Source organism: Gallus gallus, chromosome 3, assembly GCF_016699485.2.
Source record: "Gallus gallus isolate bGalGal1 chromosome 3, bGalGal1.mat.broiler.GRCg7b, whole genome shotgun sequence".
In the NCBI taxonomy this organism is placed as follows: domain Eukaryota; kingdom Metazoa; phylum Chordata; class Aves; order Galliformes; family Phasianidae; genus Gallus; species Gallus gallus.
This window is the reverse complement of record NC_052534.1, coordinates 57,280,208-57,285,479: the sequence shown is the minus strand read 5'-3', so window position 1 is coordinate 57,285,479 and position 5,272 is coordinate 57,280,208. Positions and strand designations below refer to the sequence as shown.

At 40.8% G+C, this 5,272-nt stretch overlaps 1 long non-coding RNA gene across 1 annotated transcript; it reads left to right on the top strand.

Annotated features, from left to right (window-relative positions):
• The first annotated feature begins 308 nt into the window (after positions 1-308).
• Positions 309-4,548, top strand: SMLR1. The gene is made up of 2 exons (XR_211919.5): positions 309-528; positions 3,104-4,548. It is a non-coding gene; the product is annotated as a small leucine-rich protein 1 (long non-coding RNA).
• Positions 4,549-5,272: the final 724 nt, after the last annotated feature.

The window sequence follows — 5,272 nt, the reverse complement described above, 5'->3', positions numbered from 1 at the left end:
TGAGTAATTTAGGTTTATTGTAAAATCAATAATGTATCTGGAAAGAAGATTATTATTATTCAGAATGACCTGTACAGAGTTAGCAGATGATAGTCTATGTCACTCAAAAGGAAGCAGCTTTACATACTGAGCTAAACCCAACATATGTAAAGGTTTCGAAGCCCAGCACTACTTTAAGAAGCACTTTTAAACTCCATGGCTGAGTAATTTTGCAAGTGAACTCCAGTCCTATTAGGAATCACAGGCCTGTGCAAACAAACCAAAGTCCAAAAAGTGATAATGGTCTGAGCAAAGGGCAGAATGTGGATACAGAAAAAAAACGAAGAAAGCAGGATAAATAGGTTCTACAGTTAGGGATCTGAAGGAACTTATTCAGCCAGGCTGCTGCAGAAGAAATGAGCATAATTTACATAATTTCGGTGTTTGCAAGGGAGCTGCCTGGATACTTTATCTTTGGCTGGATCTTCATGCCTGTGACTTTACTCCTACTGCTGCTCATTGCCTATTTCAGGATCCAACTATCAAAAGGTGAGTCAGAATTTGGGCAGAAAGAGTGGGTAGGCAGACAAAACTTCTCATTTAATAGCCTGCTTTCAGGCTTGTACTATTAACTAAACTGAAGATCATAATTTTCTGAGGCTGTATGCATTTTAGGTCATTTTCCAATTTGAAAAGTATTGTAAGAATATGTTTAGAATTTGGATTCAACCCTCACTTAAAACTCCATAGTTTTGTCTATGCCAAGGCCTGTCACAGAGACGTTCATATCAGAACTCCTCCTGTTTTTCCTTCAGCCCTTTCAAAACCCTTTCCTTCAGACACCAGGCTAAGCTTATTCCTGAAATTAGCTGCATTTTGACCTTTCCTCCTCAGAGAGTGTTGGAGGAGATAAGATTGTATCCTAGATTCCCTCAGTAAACTTCACATGCTTCTTGGTATAGCTTGATGCAAATCCTGTGTAGGACACACAGTCATGAGGCAGGTACTGGGGGATGCAGATCCAGCAGCTCCCCCATGATCTCAAACGTGGACTTGGCTAGGTCAATCCTGACCACAGGGCTCTGCAGGCAAATCAAGACCAGGTGACAGTTAGACATCAGCTGCTATGAAACAATACTGACATAACATTGCACTCATTTTTACATGGCATTTCTCTTGCTTTCCTATTCCAGTCTGAGCAAAATAGGAATAGGAGATGGGCTACAGATCCCATGGGTCTGGGTATTTTGCTGAGGTTCAGAAAATATTTTCATTAAATCAAAAGAAATCATCTGGAAAACCTCGAGGACATTTCTGGTTGTGCTGCGTGATCAGCCACTGAAACAGCCTTACCCTTAGCTTTGGATCATAATTTCCTAAATTTTCTGAGCATAACAATCAAGTTTTCAAGAGAGAGGTGAATGATCTGGCTGGCAGACTAACTTGTCAAACGAATATTTCTTCCTTCTCCCTTTCCTAGATGAGAAGGATGAACGAAAAGATATCCCTGTCTGTGTCCAGTGACACAGGGAAGGAAATTCTCACAGATGTCCTGGGTGGGATTCTTAGGAGGCGGGGAGATGAACTCCTGTCTGCCTAGTCTGTTTGGGCATCACTGTCCCAGCTTCACCACCAAGCCCTTCCTTTGCTTGTTCTGAGTCAGCCAGAGATCGGCCTATCGCTCAAGTCTCAGACAGCTAACATGGACCATGGTGAGCAGTCTTCCCTGAGCAAGTGAGCTGAGTCAGCTCCAGACCATTAGGCAAGCCACATAACCAACAGATAACCCTGGGAAGAGATTCCTTTAAGTGCCAGCAGCCACTCTGAGCAAAGCCTCAGAAATTCAGTAAGCCTCAGTTATTTAGGCTGTGTTAAAAATAAATGACCCAAATTTGCATTATTACAAGCAAGGCTGCCTTGTTTCATTGTCAAATGAGCACTTTGTTTTTCTCTATGAAGCAAGAGAGAGTCTCCATTTAAATCTATCAAAATAGATAGCATCATCCCCTTAAGATTTCTTAAAACTAAAACGAACAAAGTAAACAGCAATATTTTGAACAACTAGCAATGACGAGGAAAGATACTGTCTTATGACAAAGTTCTTTATGGTAACTAGACTTTTTTTTCCCCTTAATTTCTCCATCTGTCCCTAAATAGTCTCCAAGCCTCTGATGATGCTGTCTTGTTCTGAAAAAGCAAGCATATAGGGGTGGAGATTATGTTTCTGTTCTGTTTGTACCACAAGCAGGGTAGGGAGGATCAGGCCAATGATAAAGGCTGTCATGACACAGTCACAGTAAAACTGAAAGCAAATATTCTGAAGACGCTAACTAGCACTCTGCTTTGCACTGGTGCAGTCCCACCTCAATGTGTGCAGATTTAGGCACCACAGCATAGAAAGAATATGAAAGTAGTACATCCAAAGTAGGGCAGCCAGCATTCTGAAGGGTTGAGAGGGCAAGACAAGTGAGTACAGCTGAGGTCCCTTGGTTTGTTTAACCCAAAGAACAGGAGGCAGAGGCCTATGACTCCTCATGATGGGATTGGAGGAGCAGCGCTGAACTCTGCTCTTTGGTGATAGCAAAAGGACTGAAGAGAATGGCATGGAGTTGTGTCAGGAGAGGGTCAGGATGGTTTTAGGAACAGGTTCTTCACCAGAATGCAGTGGACATGGAACAGGCTGCCCAGGGCAGTGAGCACAGCCCCAAGCTGCTGGAGTTCAAGCAGCATTTGGACAATAGTCTCAGACATAGGGTTTGAATTTTGGGTGGTCCTGTGTTAAGCCAGAAGTTGGACTCAGAGATCCTTGTATGTCTCTTCTAACTCAGGATATACTGATTCTATGCTCCTATTGTAGTCGTTGAAGGATTTTATTCTGACCGAAAGGTGGTAGAGGCAAATGAGAATAGTCTATTTCCTTCAGTGTCAAAAGAGTTTATGTCAGAGATTCATTGGAAATAGGTATGGTCGCTGTTTTGCATTCAGAAAACTTAAAGAAACATGTAAACCAATACTAGTGCACCACTCATGCATCTTCAATCTTAAATAAGCTTTTAACAATAAGTGCTAGCTCCTTTTCATTTAAAAATTCATCTTATGTATTTTTTTGTTGCTTATTTTCCAGTTGATCAGGAGCTGGCCATGCTGTATGACCCTAGAAACACACTCCCAAAGTACGACATCGATCAGCAGAAACTGTGGAGGTCTCGGAAAAAAGCAAACAAACATGGGAATTGAATGACATTAAAGGGTGTCTGAAGCCTCAGGATACAAGCTTACAACCAGTGCTCAGCTCTTCAGGCTTAAAAATAACCATCTGTAGATAAATAGCATAGAGGAGAACAAAATAGAGAGAAACTAGCGGCATGTTGTACAAGTAAAAAAGCTACTGCCATTCAAAAAGACCTCATAGCAGTTTTGCTCACTCACCTGTGGCCAAGTGATCAGTACTTTCATCAGCTCATCAGACACCAGAGACCTCCTGCAATGTACCGCATCAGTTTGTTTACGTGGCGCAGGATACGGCGGGAGAGAAAGCACCTTGCTCACCAGTCCTTCACCAGCCTGCAGGGAAGGACACTCAATATTTAACAAGCTCCTGGGAGAGTTGAGCTACATATACAATGCAGGCAGTCTTATTAAATTGAAAATGCAAAAATAGTAAGTTCATACCAAGCAGTGACATGCAGAAATCGAGAAGGGTGATGAGGGGGAACTGACTTATTTTTATCAGCTTGTATACTTTTTGTAAGATTGTAGGTTTTCTAAAGTATGGAAACAAAATGTGACAGTGATGGGAAACAGAAGGACACTGCTGATCGTGCCCAAAGTTTGAAATAATGGAATGTTGCAATCAGTAGGATGGGTCTTGAATAAATGGATTATTTATGAAAAGAATTAATGAAAAAAAACCTCTTAGTATGGATGTGTGTCTCACATACTCAGAAATCCCCCTCCCCTTCCCCTTCCTAGGGGAATAACACTCCACAGGCAGTTCTTAAATCAGAAATATGCTCTCTATCTCTATCTATACTTAACTATGTTAAGTAGACCTTACTTTCATGACATCAAATTGACATACTCAGGACACTGAGGAGCACACGCTCCCTTACCTCTCTGACCTGGGCTTTTACGTTACCTGGCAGACCTAGTGCAACACAGTCCAAAGTAGAGTATGCTTTTCTTAAAATCTAGCACATCTGGACTGTAAAGGCAGAGAATCTCAAAAGCTCTCAATACTGGCCTGCTCCTACCTTTAACAAACTCTGCTGTTAAACGTTGGCACTAAGTAGCCCAAATAACACTGTTTTCATTGAAAGATGCTTTCTGATCCCAGGAAAATAGTAACGATGAAAAAATGTGACGCTTCGTTTAACTTCAATGTTTCTAAACTTGAATTTATGTCATTAGGTATTTAACGTTCATGAAAGATATATCAAGATAGTTACCATAGTGTCAGTAGCATATTTATGAATACTTGTGTGACATAAAGCTTGAAAGCCTAAGGTGTAATACATAAATATTCTTAAGAAGCATGCTATTAACTCATACAGCCATTATTGACCATATAAAGAACATAGTCATCTTAATGAACCTACATTAAAAGTCTGTTCTCTTGATCACACAGATAATGACATCTTCAAGACCAATGTTCCTGCAAGGTGAAGATGAAACACACCTCAATCAGTAGAGAACCTAAAGTTAGAGCCATGTATACTGTCAAAGGAGAGAGATCTGAAAGTTTGATTCTAATGATCTGCTTACAAAAACAGAGAGGGGGTAACAGCTTCAAGGAGAGAGGACACCTTCCAGTTTTGGGGGATTAGTCCCTGCTGTAATCCTCATTCCATGTCTCTCTTGGCAGGGAAAGATGGTCTATCTGGTAGAAATGGTTCATAGGCAGGATTCAGCATACAGGTCACTTTCCAAATCTTAGGTTGTAAATGGTATGGGTCAGGAACAGTTTTTGTTTGTCACCTGAATGGATACAGGGTAAGAACCATATCCTGCTTGGTGTTCTTATTCAGTGCCCCTCACCATAGGTCTCACTGAGAACACCCGATGGGATATATTTATTTTTGACAGAGAAAAATCATGCTTAGAGATAATGAATAATTAAAAATGCAAATGGTTCCCTGTCTTCTGTAGTAGGATATTCATAGATACCAGGTTCTTCAGCATTATGTATATGTCAATTCTACACAAAATTGTTATTTTACATTTAAGAAACATGCTGCTGGCATAAAAACAGTGACTAATGCCAAAACCAGAGATCAAAGCAATTGTACCCTCT